Raw genomic sequence first — 22175 nt, 5'->3', positions numbered from 1 at the left:
TGCAAATGGAACTGGGTGACTGTTTTTTATCAATAATATGAACTTTGATAGAAGTAAAAGAGTGAATTCTGAAAGTGTGAAGAGCTATACATTCTGCTCAGATTAAGTCAAATGCTGCAAAACTGACAGAATAGCACTTAACAGTACAGATGGATTATGACCCAAAACATACTGCGAAAGCAACCCGAGAGCTACTTAAGGCAAATGAATACATTAAATGGCAGTGTCAGTCACCTGACCTCAACCCAACTGAGCTTTTCACTTACTCAAGTCAAAAAACTCAAGGCATAAAGACACACAAGCAAGCATTACGCTGCAGCAAAGCCCTGGCAAAGCCTTTGGTGATGTTTGCGGGCTCCAGACTTAAGGCAGCCATTAACAACAAAGGATTTGCATCCAAGTGCTAAAAATAATAATCCTTAAATTTATATGTGTTAGTATGTCCCATTATTTTTGAGCTCGTGAAAATGGAGGCAAAATTACAAACTGTCTGTATACTGATCTGACGTAGTTGGAATAACCTGTTGATGATTTTCAAAAGCAAATTCAGAATGAAGGCATGCTGAAAGGTAATGCTTGTGTATGTAAGCTGATAAAGGGTATGCGGCTTCACCCGTGGCCAGGATTTGTTCTTCTGTTTCCTTTCCCAGCCTTTCTTTGCCTCCTTCCGTTCTTACTCACTCTGTCAATAATTAAGACAACAGATTTAGCACATCACTCACTCACAATAGATTTCTCCACGACAACAAGCTGCATGCCAAGTCCCAGTTGAGAACTGGCACATGTTCGGAACACACGCAAACACGCCGTCGCGCACTAGCTTACGGTAAGTAGGAATATGCACCTCCCAAGCTCCATATGCTATTTGTTGTGCATCAGTCAGTACGTCTATAAAAAAAGGCAGCACTGTGACATTCCCCACACGCTATCACACCTGTCAGTCAGACCGCCTGACAGTTAACGGCCAAAGGCCGGACTCCAGCTGGCCAGCTCACACAGAGCTACTCCCATTGGCTGAAAATCAGGCTGAGGTACAACCTCTCACTCTGATATGCGGTTTGATATATAAAAAAAATATCTTGTACCTCACTCTCCATGTTAACTGGTGATCAAAGAGAATGAGGAAGCACATAACCCCCCACACACACAGATGATGACACACAGTAACACACAGTTACAGGCAGCAACCACAGTGATTTCTTCTTAAGCAGCTGAGTGAAAAGGAGGAAAGAATACACATTAAGGGGGGGTGATGGAAATTTAGATGATACTGTACAGAGAAGGGCCACGATGATTGATGACCCATTTGGCCAAACGGAAGGCGTCTCACTCACTTTTCCCACATCTTTCATCAGAGTCACACTACCTCCTCACATGAAATGTCCAACTCTAAATGGACGCGTGTCAGTGTTAACCAACTAAAAACTAAGTTTCAGTCTATGATCACTTGTCTGATTAAATGAACAAATGAATGGTACTATAGCTTCTTACATGGCTGATAGGTTAAGCCTGATAAAAGGAAAAAGATAAAAGAAAAGAATGAAAGTTAACAGTTTAGATTTATAGTCTTCTCTGGACTCTCTGTAGCTCCTGTCTTTGTGTTCGGACCTGATTTTCCGCCTTAAGTGCCGAGCACAGCATTTCAACCATAAAAGGTCTTCTTGCTTTACTGCAATAGCTTCTCATTTGCCAAGTATGCTGATGTGGACCAGTAGCCTATACTGAAATATGGTACTGAAATATGGTCTCCTCCCTAGACTCTCAGAGGGCTTCTGATGGTAAAGTATGATTGGAAGTTAATTTATAGCCCATGTTAGTTTGATTATGGGTCTAGACTGCACAGTATAGGATGACTGTTGTTTTGTAGTGCTTTTAGGTAGGAGTTACTAGTGTGCTCTAAAACTGGCACTGTTACAGGTTGATGTGGCAAAATAAAAACAGAAGCTGCGCACAAAAATACACAGTTGAAACTGGCCGCTTAGTTTGAGGAAGAAATGGAAGGTGTGCAGGTGACAGAGATTGGTGAGAGAGCCCATCCGATATATTTTAAAATGAGGACAAAACACTTTGAGAGAAAATTTAAACAATATTTTTTATGTTATTATGGTTTTCTTTATTTCTGTAATCCTCCAGCAAATTCCCTAACAAGTAACAACTGCTGGTAATCAAGGTCTTTTTAAAGGGTTCGCTGTCTAAGAGATCTGAATGATGGTAATCATCACCAAAGAGACACAACAATCTTCAGAGAGTCTCAAAAGTAAGGAAACATTTATTTTAAATGAAAAAAACTTTTTTTCATATGGGTGTTTCCTTATTTTTGAGAGACCCTGTATAATCATTACACATACACACAATACATACAGACATTATTGAAGATCTTCCAAAATTAGGCATAATGCTGTATAACGGGTATACTGCAGCCTGTCAACCACACAGATTTTAGGCTTAAATGTCAGTCATTACTTTAAAACCGTTACACTTAAAAAGCCTTGGAAATCTGAATGCAGAGCTTTATATTAGCATCAAGGTGAGAGTTTGTGAGGTGCGTTGGGGGAGGGGTTACAGAAACTGACAGGGTAGCGCTTGGAGTGTTTAAATTAGGTTAACTGCTGATAGCCTTATTCAAACCTGGGGCGAAGTTTTGGCATAAACGAAAAGTGTCAGTCTAGCCTCAGAGGACAAAATCTTGTCACCATTCAACACATGATACAAGCTCCAATGCACCTTTTACATAATCAGATTATCGTTTTTGGCGCACATGCACAACAATAGTTGTGACAAGAACCATGTTTGTTTACATGTTTCGTACAGGGCGTGAAGGGAAAACAGTAACCAGTGCTGTCACTTGTTTTTTCTCAGTTCAGCAGATTTTCTCAATTCTTCACTGCTCCAGACCGGTCTTCAATCTGATTTTGAAAAGAAAAGGTTGAGACATGGCCTACCGAAGCTCATGATGGAATAGCATGAAGAACTAGAAAGGCTACATTCTGTTCTGATATTTGGAATAATGCTCAGTAGTTATACATTACTACAAAATGAATGGTTAAATTGGCTTTGCAACTAATTGTCTTTATTGTGTCCAGCTCTTGGGAGAAGCACAGCTGGTAAAATTAGCGTCCATGTGTATTTCTCTGTCTGACCTGCAGGCCAGACTTGCCCTTTTTCACAGGGCCAGGCTTGCCCTTTTTAAGAGAGCCTTTCCATCAAGTTATAAGCCCACCCACAGAAGGCAGTCCATTCCTGGACATACGAAGCTTAGTTGTAGGATTATTAAAAATCAAAATGAAGATTCTTTACTATAAGTTCTTATCTTGTTTAAGGATTAGCCTCAGCATGGGGCTGGAAAGCCATGCTAGGAGACACCTAGATCCCTCGAAAGAGGGGCAAGCTCTAAACAAACAAGCACTTCAAAAGAAACATCCTTGCCAAATGAAGTGCTTGACTCTGTTCTCGCTCATGCAGTAACCCAGAAGAATCAACTCATCCCAAGTTGTGAAGATCCCTAAAAGCCTATCTGCCAAACAGAATCAATGCAAAGCAACAACTGGACACACTGATCAATCCGAACAGCATATAAATGAGCTGGGCTCATGTGAAGTAGAACTGTTGTTTTCCAACATTTTGCTTTCATATGAGCGGTTCTTGATTTTATCCCTGCCAGCTTTGGTGGCTTTTGGTGTTTTCTGGGGAAATATCAAGATGTTACACATGCCTGGCTACCTTTCTCATAAGACTGAAATCATTTAGGTGTAAAACTGAGTTCTCATCCACTGATTTTTCAATTGTGAAACAATCAAATACAAATCAGTGGAGCTGCACTGGGATCTGACTTTCCTCCAGCATTTATACACACGCAGTAAAAGAATAGTGGAAAATAATATATATACTCTCCAATGCAATCAAATGCCTGCAACATCCTGGGGCGTTTCATATATCTGTTTGTGCGGCTGGTTCGAGCTGCATTTTCAGTCCAAAGCAAACATAGTTCATATTTATGCATGATATGCCAATATGCAAGACTTCAAAGAATGGTCCAGCCCCGCAAAATTCCCAAGATGTTTTCGCAAAGCCTGTGACTTAGAACCATAAATCCAAAAAGCCTCCATGCCATGCCCGCTAGGCCTGGCTGTGACTGACACAAAGTTTACCACCCACACCAAAACACAAGAGCTTTGTAAGCATACGTTATTGGCGCAAACATCTACACAACTTCCAGTGCAAACCACATGACCTGCAAAATGTTGGTAAAGAAATAGAGAAATGAATATATCCTGGTTCAAAACATTTTCATCTTTCATCTAGCAAGAATAGCAGTTATAAATAACCACTCACAGTCTTCACTTTCAGAATGGCGGCACTCAGCAAATCTTTGGCTCCATAAACCCACCAGCTCTTTATCAACAGCATTGAGAAACCGATGACCGATCAAACAAAGCATCGATTAAGATACAAACCTAGACAGCATGAAAAGCATCTGAAAGCCCACATTGTTATCAACTCACTGTGACAACCTTGAATAAAATACCACGTCCTGCTAAAATCAGCAAACACTGCTAGTGGTCTGGCAAATGCAGCTTTGAGTTTAATACATAAAAGCAGTTTAAGTTTTAAGTTTCCGGGTTGCTATGGACAGGAAAACATATCACCACTACATCAGGCAAAGAAGCCACCACCCAAAAAATATGGCCAAATTCCAACAGATGTCAATTAATGTTGACAATGAACGGCAAAAAAGATGGCAAGCCCTTTTCTGCCCATGACGAGCCCGTTTTCACTCTTGCTGAACCTTGCTCAGCATTCCTTTACATAAAATAAGGAAGGTCCTGCTACGCTATGAAAGTGCTGTCTTTCATGCCCTTTTCTAGTAAGAGCTGTTGGATATAATGTCAAAAAAGGGGGGCTGGAGGAGTGGCTATGAATCTTTCTTCTGCTGACATCAGATCATACGATGACTCCATCTTTACGACCATATCGTTACCGGTGCTGATAGCCTATATCCTTTGAGCGAGGATAGGCCGTCACTCACAGCACAGACGTCGACACTGGCTGCAGGCTCTGATCCGAGAGCAGCCTTCAATCATACTTTTACTGAATATACGCCACAGGCCAAACTCAGCCCGGACCTGCAATTCCAGCCGTTCTTCAGCCAGGCTTCGCTCTGACAGCCGATCGATGCGTTTTGATTGGGCTCCATCACGGCTCTGTCAGGCCCTGGCTTAAAGAGGAGCCGAGGCCACGGGGAAATTTGGCCGCAGCTGAACATCCTTGGAATAACCTCCCCAGATTAGAGCTTGTGCCCAAGGCCTGTCAGATCACGCTCCACTTTAGACCTCTGAGACACTTCACACAGCTCAGAAATGCTCTGGGCAGAGAATTTATGCACGATGAGCCGACAGTCAATATTAGTACTATATGACAACAGAGTAACTAATACATTTCTATGATGATTGCGATTATCTTTAAACATACGTAAGTAGTTACATGTCTTATATACCTCAGTACCTCATATACCTCAGTACATTTTGGAAAGATTTGTACTTTCCTGGTCTGGTCCAATTTCACTGATGAGCTACTGTAGCAAAAAACTGTTGAAAAAGTTGCTTTTATACAGTTATACAGTCTCAAAGTATTATGGTGGACGGGGCTGTAAGTTGCGCAAGTACTGCAAATGGTTCTACATATACGTGGCTTCTGTACCACCTTAACCCACCTTATTTTAAAACTGGAAAATGATCAAATACAAAGTTCAGTTTGTTTACAAGGTGAAAAACTAAGTGGACAAGTGCAATTTTACATTTGTTATTCAAATATATAAATATATTCAAAGCGTTATATTGTTAGTCAGACAAAAACTGCAAATGTTAAACTGCTCTAGATCAGGAGAGAGAAGCTGTTTAGCATTAGCTTTGTTAGCGGGATAACAGACTGCCCACTACAGAACAAATTCTAGTCTGGCTGACAGAAAGCCCATTTATAAACGTCTAGACGACAGTGACTCAGATCAAGCGGCCGCTGTAGAAAGGACAAAATGCTGAAATTAAAGTTTTTTCTCCATGTTTTTTAGATTTGTAGCTCACTCGATAAGCTAGCCTTTGCTGAGCTAGCTCAGCTAGCTATAGCTCTACTGAGTATCAGACAGCTGCTGTTGCTACCGACACAAGTGTTGAGAATAAAAACGTGTGTCTAAATGAGCAGCTGGTGTTGGGATTTATAGAAACACAAACCGAGACGGGTTCTGCTGTTTCTGGACTTGTCATCAGCTCTTTCACTAGCTAGCTACATTTAGCTAGATAAGTAAGCCTGCACGCTAAACACCAAAGCACAGTCCGTGTTCCAGCTAACTGGAATCAGATCAAGTGTACAGGATAAAGCTGCATCCCCGAGAGTGCAGAGTTGAAGGACTAGTCTTAGGAGTGTTTTTAACTGTTTTCAGGCACATCTGACTCAGGTTTGTTTGATTAGTTTGATTTTCTCAACACCGTTAATGCACAACTACAGTGGGCTTGTTTTTTTTCCACCTGTTTTCAGAGTGCGACACCCTGAGGCTCTTTTACATGCACAAGGGGAAATAAGCTTATTTGACCATGAACTAGACAGACACCGAACAGAAATCTTGATACGTCAGATACGTCATAATTCTGAAAGATCATCCTCAACATTTTTACCACTTTTTTACCATTTTTAAATGCAGTATTATCGTTCCAGCTACACACTCAACCCTAGTCAGCACACTGCATCGCAGCTTGTTGCATATGGAGCCCATGCTGACGCCTGTCCACCACCAAAGGCGTCTTTCAAATGTCATGCAAAACATAAATCACTAAATGAGCAATAAAATAGAGCTGTGCTCATTTCAAAGCTGGCCCGTAACCACATAGATCAACGTAATGACTTCATCACATACACGCACACATACAGAGTTAACGCTCTATCTGATGATGCAAAATGGGGTTAAACTAATTGAAATGCACCACTGCACCAGTTCAGACTCTGACTATCCAGCCCTAGCGAAACCTCAATGCTCCTGCCAGTCACCTGCACCTGTGAACAAAAGGCTCATGATGGAACTTCTAACTGGCGCGTCCAACCGCACTCATCTTTTGCACACCTTCCCTCTAACTTTCCCCTGATCTTTCTCTCTGAGGCAACGTTAGTCTCGCCAGCCCTTTTGATCCTCCACAGCTAAAGCAAAGGAGAGGAAGGCGTTCTGGCCATGCATACATTAGAGGGCACATATTGATTTTTAACTTTCCATTCCTCTCTCTCATGCCAGTCCACCCCTTCCATCCAGTGCTTTCCACATACGGAGATGAATGGCACTCCAAGGCCAGATTAGATGAACCAGTGATTGGCTATCATAGCCTTGGGAACTGGGGGTCTAATTAAAGTCGACCCACATCTTTCCACACACATTTAACGAGAAGAGCACCACTGTCCATCAACACTATTAAAAATAAAGGTTCTGTGCTCCGTGTTCTAATGCGCTACCACTATGGTCCGGGGGTGGCAAGTTCGAATGACACTCTCTCCCTTCATCACTCTTGAAGCGACGTTGGCTGGCACAGGCGGCTGTTAGCTGGTGCGGCGGAGCTGGGGACCCGGAAGTTCAAAAAGAGGTGATGGCTGGCTTTGCATGTATCAGCAGCGATATGATATAAGTCCTTATCTTCTAGTGCTAGGGGGAGTTCGAACGGGGGGGGGGGGGGGGGGGGGTTAATTGCTAGTACCAAATCAGGAGGAAAACAGAAAAAAATAATAATAAATAAATTAGTACATAAATGAGCAAAAAAACATGATCAATTCAGTATCATATTTCCTTAACAAAAGCAGAATCCTAAAAAAAAAATATAATTCATTAAATAATAGATTCTCAAATGATTCTAGACAGCTCTAGAAAAAAAAGTTTAGTTGGTGGAAAATCTTAACAGTCTGTGAAGCTTTCCTATAACCACAAATCTCAAAAGATCCCATCCAGTAAAACATTTTAAAAAGAAAAGTGGTTCCCGTCTGACTCCAGGAAACCCTTGTAGGCTTCAGTGTTTGGAAGTAGGCTTAAAGTTAATGTCAAGGAAACTGGGGCTGATTTTCATCCATAAACGTTTGCAGTAACAAACAGCAACACACCGAATCTTAAACAGACTGTAAAGCAAGAATAGCGTCTGACTGATCGTGTCTTTCAAAATAAAAAAGCCAATAAAGGCAGCAGATGGTCCTCAACCAGCATGCTAACATCTTGAGCTGTCAACACTGTAAGTGTAGTTATCTCCAAATAAAGCACAATTCAATATGTCATTGATTTATTTTGACCTACAGCTCACAGATGCGCCGCTCTGTTTCTTATAGAAAACTCAGCATTGAACCCTTTTTCTCTACATGGCACCTGATTATTTTATAGTGGAATGACAGGAAATGTCATCTGAGGTGAAGATCTACATCTCTGTTCCCATTAAATGGCCATTTCGAACCCTGAGATGAACTGCACCCTGGCGCCCAAGGATTCTAGGTAGGGTCCAGACACACTGCGACCCCGATTGGGAAGAAGCTGATAAGAAGAAGGGTGGATGGCTGATTCTAAATGTAATATGCACGGTGTTATCAGCCTTACATAAAGGCAAGGAAAAAAGGAACTACCTGAACACAGACTAGCATGTGCTCAGTTACAAATTCCCTGTAATTAGTACAGAAACAGAAAACTACAGCAAACTTACAGCAAGCAAACCTCAGGATACTCTGCTGTCTCACCAATGCTTAAAACAGTCCTTCCTTCCTCCCTTCCTTTCCCTCTTTCTGAAATTGCATGAAGGGAGCCAGCAGCGACGGTGGTGATAGAGGAGTTCTCATTGCCTTTTTCTCTCTTTCTTCCTTCCTCCTTTTTCTGTTGCACAGAAAGTGACCACAGCAGGACATGAGCACTGCTGACCCCTAAATACTGCAGAGCCATAGATGATGGAGTTTCTGTGTGTGTGTGTGTGTGGGTGTGTGTGTGTGTGTGGGTGTGTGTAAAACAGAGGGAGAGAGAAAAAGGGAGAGAGAAGGGGTTAGGATGCAAAGTATCCTGTCCAAAAAGAGAGAGAAACGAGTGTCAGAGAGAGAAAGTGAAAGAGGGGACGAGAGAGTGAGTGAGAGAGACAGAGACAGAGCGAGAGAGAGTGCACACAAATGAGTTATAGAAATGAGGGACCAGCAATGGAGAATGGGAGAGCGCGAAAGGTAATTAAAGCAGGGAGGGGAGGGCACATGCTGCAGTAAAAATACGTCTCGCTCCACAGAACAGCGTTGACTCCTCTGGCTGCCTAAGAACACCTCAGCTCAGTGGAGGGCTCATACAGCTCCATATGACCATTTGCAAGAGTTCAAGAGTACTCCAATGCTGACATAATCCCTTAAGGCTTTCTCGATAGCTGGTTGTACTGAGTCTACACATAACGATGTCAAGGAGACTACAAGATTAAGAGACAAGCCAGCAAGTGTCACTCCAGACTTTGGAGACATCTGCAATAGACTCTCAGGATGCTCACCATGAACGAAAATAAAAAAAGAAATAATAGTAAAACATTACAGATTAGCACTCAGGCACTGTGTCTATGTCTAAAAGGGATACTGCAGCAACCGAAATCTTTTCAAACTAATTATTTGGTTGTCCAAATAAAGTTTTAGCAGTGCCTTCATTACAAATGTATCACTGTGTAACTAGGGACGTCCAAGTAAATTTTTAAGATCCATCATTATAACAGCACAGAGGTGAAGAAGCACTAAATACACTGTTTGTAATGAAACATGCAGCTGTTTCTCACTTAAAATATCCTCTATGTGCTCAGAAAAGTTTATTGTGTCTCATAATAACAAATTTTATCACAATGCAATAAAGCATCGCCATATTGCTCAGCTCTAGATGTAGCATTTTAAATGTTGCAAATAGCTGAACCAAAAAAAACAAACAAAAAAAAAACTGGCAGCACACATCTTAAGTAATCAGATCAGAAGTTGACAGAAGTAACAAAGATGTGAACTGGGATGAGTATTTCTCAGTCAGGTATCCTTTCCTGCAATCTATACTCTTGTAACATCCCATACTATACACAGATACATGCACTACATTATGTCCTTAACAATTTTGTATGTTATTGGTAATGCTCTGGCTTACGCCCAGGCACTCGTGTCTTAGTAGAACGAAAGAGTAATATAAAACACTTAATGGCATAAATAAGAGGAAAAAAAAGAAGAAATATTATAACACAAAATTGTCCTTTTGCTGTGTTGCCGCCTCTTTCCATGATGGAATGTAATCGAATAGTGATTTTCAGTCTGATTCCATTTGCCCTGCTGACCTTTATTCATCTTTAATGATATTGAAACTCAAGAAATTCTTTTGGAAACATTTACTGATTCTGAGGAGACATATTTAAGTAACCGCAATTTCTTATGAATTTGTGTTAATAACTTGCTTGGCAAAATGTTCAAAGTCTAAATGTTGGAATCAATCCAACACTATGTTGTGGAGGAAACACAGAGACCTAGGACCAAAAGCATGTGCTCTATTTTTAAAAGAAAAAGTCATCACCCATTAGCTGACCTAATTAAGTCTCACCATTTATAATTCTATCTTAACAGAATCAGATGTCATTCCTTACTTATAATATAACCACTCAAGTTTTCTGAAAAATTTACATTTCGATGTTATGACTAACTGAGATAAGGCTGGCAAAACCAGCCCAGGGTTTCAGTAGCCAGTTCAGTTTAGAGCATGGCAAAGACCAGCTTCATCCTGGTACAAGCCATCTGTATGCTCAGCTCAGCATTCTCTAAGTGGGTTGACAAAAAATGAAGAGATGAAATGACTGTCTATATCCCAACACAATTTCAGATTTATAAGTCACACAGGCCTAATTGCAAACCACATATCCAATAATCATATATGACCTTTTTTTTTGTTATAAAAAAATCACATTAACAAAAACAAATGGAACTGTCATGAGAATACCAATCATTTATTGCATGAGATTTGACTGATTAAGGACCCTCTTCGCTAATGAATATCTTACTTAACATTAGGTGTGGAAATTCAACGGATATTAAGTCACAGCATACAACAAAACAAAGCATACAGAAGTACATAACAATGGCTTTCTTGATGAGAATGTACTTTTTTCAGAGACTGCAGTAAAGTGTTGGCAGCAGTAAGAGATAAATGCTTTCATATTAGCAATCAAGAAAAATGCAACAAACAAAATACCTGAACTAGCAACATCTAGCTACAGTTGCAGCCAGACGTTTACAGACACTCAACATGGACTTTTTTATTTATTTATTTTTTATCAACACAGGATCCAAATTATACATACATGATCAAAAACATATATCTATATGCCCAGCACACCTAATATTTGGATAAATGACCCATGTTTAAAAGTTACACCTTGACCAGACACTGGTAGCTATGAACAAGCTTCTGGCAGACGTCTGGTTGGATGGTTGACCACTCTTCTTGGCAGGACTGGTAGAGTTTAATTAAATGTCTGGTTTCCTGGCACCAAAAGGAAACAGGGGCTTCTTTTTTGGACAGCAGCCTTTCAATCCGTGGCAATGTAAAACTCGCTTGACTGTAGATAGAGACACTGGTGCCATCCGAACCAACTTCCTCTCAGCTGAGGGTGACCGTTTGTCTTCTTCCAAACCTTGTGGATGTACCCAACATCTTATACTTATAAAGTATAAGATGCAAGTTAACAGAGATGCTTTCAGCACCACTGAATAAATAATCTAATTGAGGGTTTGTATTTTGACCCTGCATGTATAATTTATGACCCTGCGTTGATTGCATTAAAAGTCCACTACTGCCATGACATCCATAATATGTCCAAAGATAAATGTATGTAAACTTCTGACTACAACTATACATAAACTGTACAAGTATTCTAAATCTGAGAGCTGCACCCATGAGCTCTAGTCTCTTACACTGTAAACAAGTTCAATCACAACTTGGCATAAACACCAATAATAGTAAGATATCATTAATATTATTTTATCTTAAAACTCTCTCACTCTAACTGCTAGGAAGCCATGACTAACCTCCACCCAAGCCATGGAGACATGCTTCAGCATTTTGGTTCCCATCCAGCCTGGCATACAGTAAGTCAACAATCAAGTGGAAGCATAGTGCTCATAGTTCTCTGCTTTTTCCCCTTCCTGAAACAAGCATTTTACAGTGTAAAGAGTAGCATTTCCCCTCACAACAATTAACTGTAAATAAGAGTGATTTTTCCCACTGTCTTACTACAACAGAATATCAATATGGCTTTTCAATTATCAACCAGTCCCAAGAGAGGGCCAGACACTGATTAAGGGACTTAGAAAGAGGGAGCGGGAGAGGGGGAGAGGGAGAGACAGGCAGAGAGCAGTGTGAGAAAGCAGAGCAAACAGTTTTCACAAACTGTTATTTACAGATATCAGTCAATGATTATTTTCTCTAGATCTTCAAAGAACTATCTCTCTCTCTTTCTCGCTCTCTCTCTCTCTCTCTCTCTATATATATATATATATATAGAGAGAGAGAGAGAGAGAGAGATTACTTATTAACAATGTATTGTATTTTGTAATCGTAACTGCAGTCTTGCAAAATGCACTCAATGTGGTTTCTGAAATGGTACCACCCTTTGCCTACTACCTTATTATCATGCCCTTTTGAACATCAGTAAAATCATGTCTTTTGGCCATGGCGATCATTTTGTACTCTGCTACAACTGACTGGTGGGCTCTCTTATTTACACATGCAGCAAACCCTGTCACGTGGCATCTGTGACGTCCCAGGTCGAATTCATTCCAAAACCAGGAGTGGTCATTATAGTCTGATTTGACTGTGACAGCAGGTGAAGGGTGGTAGTGTCTTAGAAACCGCTAACTTTGTGGGATGTTCTAGAGCCACTATAGTGAAGGTGTACCAAAAAATGGACATTGAGTGCCTCCCAACGACATAACAGTGGTGCCCCATGGGCAACTGATGCCAGAGCAGAGGGACGATCACAACAAGCGGTACAGAGCAATCGATGCACCACTGTGGACCAGTTAACCTCTATAATGAATACCTTCCGCCACCTAATACAGTCCCTGCCACTACTGGAAGTACACAACACCACAATTAGTCTGCTGCAACTACAAATTACCCCGCCACCACACAACACACACACAGCATCAAGGACCTAAGATTCGCAATAATTATACTTAATATACTTTAATATGGCAGGACTTTCAGTGATTAAATATATCATTCAGCTTTTCAGCACTCTTTTTAGCTCAGAATGCTCTCATACACGTTTACAGAAAATCTCCAGCTATTACAAAGGCTTACACCAGATTACACCAATGTGCACATGCACATGTGTGCACATGCACACACACGCATTAACATCACTACACTGAGAACTGGACACCATTTGGAAAGCGAATCACACACACCCACAAACCCACGCGTGTGCGTGCGCACGCATGCACACACACACACACACACACACACACACACACACACACACACACACACACACAAAGGCAGAGACAGGTGCTTCTACTCACAGAATAAAGCAGACGACACCAGCAGCTAATAGCAAAGGACTGGCGTGGATGCAAGCCGGCTGAGTCCCTTCAGGAATGTTGACAGATTCCGAGGACGAGAGAGATGAGAGACAAATATCCAAGGATCCCTCCAAAAGGAAAAGGGGAGGGGGGTGGAGGAGGCAGGGGGAAAACACGTGGGACCAGATCTTACGCTTTCTCGAAATTGGAGTGCTGGCTTTTGAAGGATTTCCTCCTCCTCCCCCCAATCTTGCTCCTTGCTGTTCCTATGGAAGGGTAGCACCTTACCCCAATGTAGTCCGATTCCTTGGTTTGACCTCTGATACAACAACAATCCCTCTGGGTTGCAGAGAAGACGAAAAAAAGGGAGAAAAAAATCTGTCAAAGAAGCAGAAAAAAAATCCAGCAGCGATAAAAGAACACTTCCTTCCAGTCTCGCTCTCTTATTTAGGAACAGAGGGATGGAGGGTGCGATGAACGAAGGGACTGAGGGCAGCCGGCTTGACTATAAAAAAAGCAGGCAGGAAAGAACATTCTGTTTTAGTGGAGGAGAAAATACCTCTTCTCTTTCCATTTCTGTCACTCTCTCTCTTTCTATCTCTCTCTGGCTGCAATGTGTGGCGGTCTCCTTTGTAGTCCGTTGGGGCAATTGCGGGGGATGGGGGCTGGTAGGTGAAAAAAAATATGAGTGGGGGGAAAAAAAACGTCAAAAAGGGAAAGAGAGTGTTTTTCTGTGGTACTTGTTCTCTGTTTTATCCAGCCTTTCTGGATGTCCTTTCCTTTTACTCTTGCTCTCTTCATCTAACTATCTCTCTCTCTTCACCTGAATGATACAAGGCATCTAATCAGTGTGTCTTAATTTGCCTGAGCACTGTTGCTAGAAGTGCTATCCTGTTAGTTCTCTCTCTCTGTTTCTTAGCCTCCCACTGTAACAAGGCTGTGAGTTGTCAGGCTAAAAGTCAAGATAATGCCCAAAAGGCCCAACCACTTTCCCCATTTTGCAACTTTTAAGCTACCACCTTCACAGGTCTCTCTCTGCTGGTACTGCGTTATGCCTTTTTCCACCTTATAGATGAGAACTCAAAAAAGAAAAGAACTCTCTGTGTGTTTCTCCATATTCTGTTTTGTGCTCCCTCTCTATTCAAATTTCGCTTTCTTTGAGAACCTAAATCCACACTTCTCTATTTGACTTCTCTAAGTATGGGAGGGAGAATCTAATTCAAAAACGTGTGAATGGGAAAATCCAAAAGGTTCACTCAGATCTGATCTTCAGCACACTGAACCATAGCAAGAAATTGTATAATGTCACAGTGTATTTGTGGTGAAAAGTCTTCCAACCTCTGGACTTCCATTTTTAACTGCCTTCCAGACAGAAAGTTCAATTATCTTGTGTGGAATTATATGACATGGATTCCCCTGAGCACGTTATGAAATCAAAGGGTTTTTCAGATGATTGGACAGTGTTTGTCCTCTCTCTCTCTCCCTCTCTCCAGGGGCTCCTAATCAAACTGAAAATCGTTGATAGTTATTCAGTGTCGAAAGACAATCGTTTAGCCCTCCTTCAAGGACTTCTTCTATCTGTCATTCAAAAGCTTGTTTTTCTCATGTTAAAACCTTAAACACCAAAAACAAATCTGAATCTTCTCCTGAGTCACTGAGTTTCTGTGACCAAGCTCTGTTGAGTTGGACTTCTGGCAGAAAACCGGTTTTACTCTGGGAATGTCAAGGGAGGTATAAGGGATTCTGGGGGATTCAGTAGCTAGCAGCCAGAGGTGGCATGAGGATTGGATGTTGAAGGAATGCGCCTTTACAGATACAGCCTGAAACAAGAAAGAAAGAAAGAGTTAAAAATAAATAAATAAAAAATAAACATTCTACAGAATAAAAAAGCGTCATATATTTGTCAGAATGCATACATTATCCAAATCAGACCACTGTCATTTTTGTTTAAAGTCACTCCATGATTTCACATTCATTTGAAATGAATAAGGCATACTTTATAACATTTGAAGGTGCTTTAGTACAAAAAACCTAATATGGTTACTTGGCAGGTGAAGTCATCTTCACTCTTATCAATATATATCATTTTTAATTTTTTTGTCTTACATAATTTTATCTGTGATATTTTACTGGCAGGTTACTTGCTTGTTTTCAGAGATCATTCCTCTAGAAAGAAATAAAACAAGTTAAACCTCTAGAAAGAAACTCATTTTATAATATTTTCACGACAATGAGAAATATTTGACAAAGCATGTTTTTTTACTGCACGTTCTGCAGTTCTGCAGTGTACTATTTTGTGAAGCTTGGCCAAGCGTTGCTACTACAGAATGCTTTTGTGGGTGGAGCGTAGATAAGTTAGCTAAACAAAAAAAAAAACATGATGAAATGGCAAGAGCAAAGACAGAAACAAGAAAAAATAAAAAATAAGGTATTTTCTGACTCCTCCCTCCCTCACACACTATTTTTACACATCCCCATTGCCTTCCACAGAATGCTTTTATGCTATCGCTCACTGTCCACTGCATGCTCTGAACTATTGTACTCTTTCTTTCTCTTTCGCTCCTACTTCTCCGTCAGCCTCACTGCAAGCCATGTTGTCAGGCTGACTCATGATACTTAGGAATGAAATATATTTGGGAATCCAAAATATGCACACTAAATTGAAACTGTCCCCTGCCCTGACAGTGTGGCATTTTGCTTTTTTCTTCTGCATCAGTGGCTGGCTGTGGCCTCACGGCCAGTTATAACTGATGCTGCTGATGTGACCACTGTTTTCTTGGGTCACACTAATTAACTTTAATTACGTGAGGGGAAAATACTGCCGGTTAACATCCCCCTGACCTATTAATTCCGTACTGCACTTGACATTTAGCGCTTTAATCCCAAAAAGGCCTACATCGTTTCAAGCAACATCACTAAGTGACTCAAGAAGACAAACCTGCATCAGCAGTGCTTTGCACAGCGGAGTGGTGTTACGAGTGCATGTGTGTAGAAAGTTTGGTGACGAACGTTGCTGCAACATTGACTCTTGTGCGCTGGAACGTTATGTAAGCCTATTAGCCTCAGCTGGTGCATAGAGGGCCGTTGGCGAGATCTGCGAAAAAGAGAAGGGCAGTCAAGTGGCTGCCATGTTTCTAAATGTATCAATCCACCAGCCAACACTGTGCTCCAAGCACACACACATATACACACACGCACAGTGCTACTGCTCTTGACAATACAGTGTGTGCGCACATTTTTAATTGCTATTAAAGCAAGTTTTGGAAATCGCTTCTTAAAAGCGGCCACACATTAGGCATTTCACTTGCCGCACAGTTAGCTACATCTTTTTTGCTTTCAAAAAAAAAAACATCAGGTGGATGGAAATGTCACTTTAGCTGCAATGTATAAAACTAAATAGACAGCACATGCTGTAAACACTAGTTATTGCTAGATAATGGCAGTAATGGAGTGGTATGACAAGTCTGTTGATTTCGCCAGATTGTCTATTGTGTTGACGGACAGTAAGGTAATGTGCTGTGTTAAGTGTGTGTGGGTGGACTGTTTTTGTAAAGCATGTTCCAAATGCAGTGCTCTTAATTCTCGAGTGAGCACTCTGCTGTTATACCTGTGTGTTTAACATGAGAAGTGAACGCAGGTTGCCTTGCTGATGCAGGAGTGTGTTTTTGTGTGTGTGTTTTATAGAACCTGCGGGTAGTCTTGATATTAGCACACTTGCTTGCAAAAGAAATGCTTACTATCCATGTCTCTATCACTCTTAAGTTGCATGCCATTTACTCTACTAAGGTCAGTGTTCGAGATAAGTAGCCTTCTCTCAATTGGCCCATCCCACCACTTGTCCTGGAGGCCCACTGTCCAGCACATTTTAGTGCTCTTAGCACACATGACCCAACTATTTAACTCATTAACAAGCCCTTACTGAATTAAAGTGGGTGTGTCAAAGAAGATGAAACACAAAAATGTGCAGGGCAGTGGGCCCCTAGATGTAGGCTTTGGGACCACTAGGCTTGGCTATCAGTCCAAGAAGCCTAGTATTACAGTGAAATGATTTGCTGCAGGTAAAGACTATTAAATGAGAATGAATGTAAATCTTTATCTATTAGACAACTGTGCATAATTCTGCAAAAAACAAAGAATTTAGGAATGAATGCAGTCCCTTAGAGGTAAAGGAATCAGTCAGCTATTATGCCAGAAGCATTATGCTGTACTAAATCTGATTGCAGGTGTAGAGATCAATGACAGATGAAGGTGATTTTAACAACTCGAATGATCAATGCAAACATCCACTAATATTTCAAATAAGATACAGTAATCAATAATTTCCTGAAAGGAACTCTGACTGTTACAAGGTGTATGTTGTAACATGTCAAATATAATTGACATAAACTGTATGAACCCAATTCTAATGTTTAATTTATAATAAAAACAGGTACTAGTCAAATACATTTACATTTGCATCGGACTCCAACAGGAAATAAGCAGTTCAGTAGTTCATAATTAATAGTTCAGTATCAGTATGTAACCCTCTAGCTAAAGCGGGAAAGGTTAGAAATATATATTTGAATATATTATTATTCAAATTATTATTATATATTTGAAATTCATTTAGTGGACATGAAGCCCCATTAAGAAGCCATATTATATGGGCCATTTGATGCCACAACAAAAATGATAATCCACTACAAAAGGTATTGTGTTTACTTTTATAATAACAGCCATATTTTAATAAAATTGGATCTGTAGACCATACAGATGTGACACTCAGGGTTTATCCCTTTCTTTGCCTTTTTTGTTAAACAACTGCTGCTGTGTAAAAACAGAGGACTCTGGTTATTGAGACATATTTCATAGCTCCTTAGGCAAGCTGAATTTCTCCTTTATCAGAAGGTTAATGCTCTAATTTTGCTCTTTTTACTTGGCTTCAATGCACTGGAAAGGATGCTATTCATAATGCACAGGCATTCAACACCAGTAAAAAGGAATTATAATGATTTACAACTCACACATTTCCTTGAAGAATCAGGCTGTTGTCATTATCTATATTTCTGATAGAGGGCTTTGAAAACAACAATGAGAATGTCACTTCTGATGTCATGCAACTCTGTCAGTGTAATGTACACCAATATTTTTATTTGTTCTGTTAGAATTCCGAAAGCATGTTTTAAAGACCCGCTTTCCAGTGGTGTAGCGTACAGGCGATTAAGGGTATAATCTCACAAGTTATACAAATGTGTGTACCTTACAATACATCCTAGTAGGAGCAGATTATATGCTTGTATTTGGCACCCCCCCTCCAAGTCCATTTTCAGTCCAGTTGTAAAGTTAATATCCTTCACACAAGCCCTCTCTCTCTCTCTCTCTCTCTATCACACACACACATACACACACACACAACGACAATCGTAGCTATAGTAGCAGTCTAGCTATAAGCGTCAATGTCAACAGCAAACGGTAGCAGTCAGAATACAAGCCTATATGCAACTCCCTCCCGGCTTTAGCAGAAAATAGAAACTGGGGTTCACAGACATGGACATATATTGCGCAGTAACAATATTAGCATGCTGTGTACGCGCGTGTTTCTGTAAGAACGTGGAGATGCAAGGCATATAGGATAGATATGTTCAACCCAGGTGCCTTGTGTTTGGGCTGAACAGTCCTATGACACACATGGTGGTTTATGATTGTTGAGGGTGGGTGGATGGGGGCGAATGAGAGTGCAAAGAGAGGGGGACATGAGTGATGAGGCTAGAGGGGGAGAGAAAGAAAAAGGAAGAGGGTGCAAGTGGAGGGGGGGTGGATAAAATGGCTGATGGACAACAGAAATGGGGGATTTGGAAAAGCCGGCAGCATAGAGAAAGAAAGGGAGGGGGAAAAAAAGCAGAACATGCTAATTCAGAGAACAATCGACAAATGTGCCATGCTGACAAAGAAGAGACAAGTAGAAAAAAAGGGAAAGAGATGAGAGAGAAAAAGAGGAAGATATACTCACCCATGTCTGTCCCCTCTCTACCACAGCCAAGACTGAGCCACGCCGCTCTGAGTCTACTGCGCTGGGAGAGAGACTGAGAGAGCGAGGGGGAGAGAAAGAGCGCGAGAGAAAGAGAGAGAGAGAGAGAGAGAGAGAGAGAGAGCTCTCAGCCGACGGCTGTTATGAGCGTGCGCCAGTGCAGCACACAAATGACAGCAAGAGAGCCTAGACCAAAAAGACAGAACAGATGGAAATAATGGGCAGGAGGACAGAGACAGAAGATAAGCGACGACTGATACATCCCCACAAATCCTGTTGTTAGGTACAATAGGAAAGGCCAAATTACTTACAAAGACAATGCTCTGATAATTATTCGTGACATAATAAATGAGACTCAAACAGACACACAAGCAATGACAGCATCATGAGTAGACTCCACAGGCGGTTGATCCCTCAGAGGCTGCTGACTACCCTCACACCCCCAACCCCCCACCCCCCATTTTTCACTGTGTGTTTACTGCAGCTTTTTATTCACTTTTGTTGCTTTGCAGAGAGAATGAACAGTGACAAAAAAGTAAGCCAATCTTGTGGAATTGTATGGGTTTCTGCATTAATTTGTCATAAATATATAATGTGCCTAAAATAATAACACACAAATATTCTGATCATCCATGTCTTAATTGACAACAACCATAAAAACCTCACAGTGCTAGTGGATAAAGTATGTGAACTCTTGAGTTAATGATTTTAAAAAAGCTAATTGGAGTCAGGTGTTAGCATACCTGGAGTCCTTTTAAGAAAATGAGTTTGGAGGTGTAGACTGGAGCTACTTTGACTTTGACTTTTTAAACAGCCACTCAAACTTTTTAAGTTTGCTCTGCACAAGAAGGATATGTACATGTGAGCCATGACTCTGCAAACAGAGCTTTCAGATGATCTACGATCAAACATTGTTCATTTACATAAAGCTGAAAAGGGTTACAAAGTGATTTCAAAGACTTGCACCAGTTCACCAGTCTGCAGTGAGGCAAACAATCTACATATGGAGACAATTTGGGACTGTGGCTACTCTGCCAAGAAGTGTGCACTCAGTCCAAATGACCCCAAGAGCACAACGGAGACTCATCAATGAGGTAAAGAAACAACCCTGGGTGTCAAAGATTTGAAGGCATCATTGGTATAGGCTAATTCTCAAGTGTATCAAACAATTCTACAGGATAATGTGAGTGTGTCTGTACATCAGCTTAAACTCTTAAGAAGTTGGGTGATGCAACAGGACAATGACCCAAACACCGGAGCAAGTCCACAACAGAATAGCTTATGAACAAGATTTGTTATGAAACAAAATCTGCCTTTTGGAGTGGCCAAGTCAGAGCCCAGATCTCAACCCTATAGAAATGCTATGGATTAAATTGGAAAGAGCTGTACACATGAGGCATCCAAGGAACATGACAGCGCTAAAGCAGTTCTGCCAGAAAAAATGGGCTAAAAGCCTTCCTGAACGATGTGCAGGTCTGATCCACAGCTACTAGAAGCGCCTGGTTGAGGTTATTGCTGCCAGGAGGGGATCAACCACCTATTAGTGTTCACTAACTTTTCCCAGTACCGCTTTAAATGTTGAATGAGTGTGTTCAATAAAGACCTGCAATATCATTATATATATATATATATATATATATATATATATATATATATATATATATGTATATATATATATATATTGTTGTTATTTTAGGCACATTATATTTGTCAATACGCTTGACTTGGATGAGGATCAGATTACATTTAATGGTGTCCTTAATGCAGAACACCATACAGTTTTTAAAGGGTTCACATACTTTTTCTTGCCACTATACATATGTGATTACAGATGATGGAACATGTGAACTGCTTGCATGCCTCTCTCCGCATTGCTTTCTAGGGCAGGGGAACAGTGCTGGTGATCAGCAAACCAGATAGCCATCAGCAACTACTGCCAGTGATCACTTTAACCTGGTATTGTTTCTATGCAAGTCATGCATTTTCGCTTCCAGAGTACTTCAGCATAAGTTACCAAAGGTCCCATCTGGTTCTGATGGTGACCTGCCAATTATTGAACCTTGATATCTGTGTCTCGAAAGACACATTTCAGTCTGTACAACCCTCTCTTCCAAATCATTTATGGATGGTTTGTATATAGCTGGTTTGATGTAATCCACCACACAGAATGCCACAAATGTAACTATAGTATAGTGTTGTGTAGTGTGACTATGAGAGCTGAACATCTAACTAAGGCAGTGGTCCTTAAACTTGTCATAATATCCCAACCAGTCCACAGTAGGGCTGCCAACAAACAACAGTTTTAATAGTAAATAATCTATTGCTATCATCTTTTAAATTTAGCTTGATTTTTATGTATTTGCTAACTAACAATCAAGACAATACAGATTAAAATACTTTCCAAAAATGCACTGTTTTAATGAACCTTCATGCTAATATTACAGATAACAGGCAATTTGACAAAATTTAAAACCAAGGATGTGCAACATACAAGCTACCAGCTGTAGACAGTTATGATTACTAACAGGACGTTAAGTTGCCTTGGCTTTTGCAAAGACATTTGGAACTTTTAGCGCTATTGAATTATTAATCTAAAGTGCGT

At 40.7% G+C, this 22175-nt stretch overlaps 1 protein-coding gene across 4 annotated transcripts in view; it reads right to left on the bottom strand.

Moving 5' to 3' along the window:
* LOC140551821 (glutamate receptor ionotropic, kainate 5) overlaps nt 1–22175 on the bottom strand; it is a 126004-nt gene that overhangs the window by 82631 nt on the left and 21198 nt on the right. For 2 of the 4 annotated variants that reach the window (XM_072675532.1, XM_072675535.1), the window contains exons 1-3: nt 19556–19613; nt 16505–16660; nt 13567–15386 (exon numbers count right to left, since the gene is read on the bottom strand). The exons of 1 other annotated variant lie outside the window; for it this stretch is intronic. The gene's annotated coding sequence lies outside the window, so the exon portion shown is untranslated. Of the gene's footprint in view, nt 1–13566; nt 15387–16504; nt 16661–19555; nt 19614–22175 lie in introns of those variants that run through there. One more of the 4 variants, XM_072675533.1, reaches the window with a different exon arrangement.

This window comes from Salminus brasiliensis, chromosome 3, assembly GCF_030463535.1.
Source record: "Salminus brasiliensis chromosome 3, fSalBra1.hap2, whole genome shotgun sequence".
In the NCBI taxonomy this organism is placed as follows: domain Eukaryota; kingdom Metazoa; phylum Chordata; class Actinopteri; order Characiformes; family Bryconidae; genus Salminus; species Salminus brasiliensis.
Note: the sequence above shows the minus strand (reverse complement) of the source record. Positions and strands in the feature narration are given on the sequence as shown.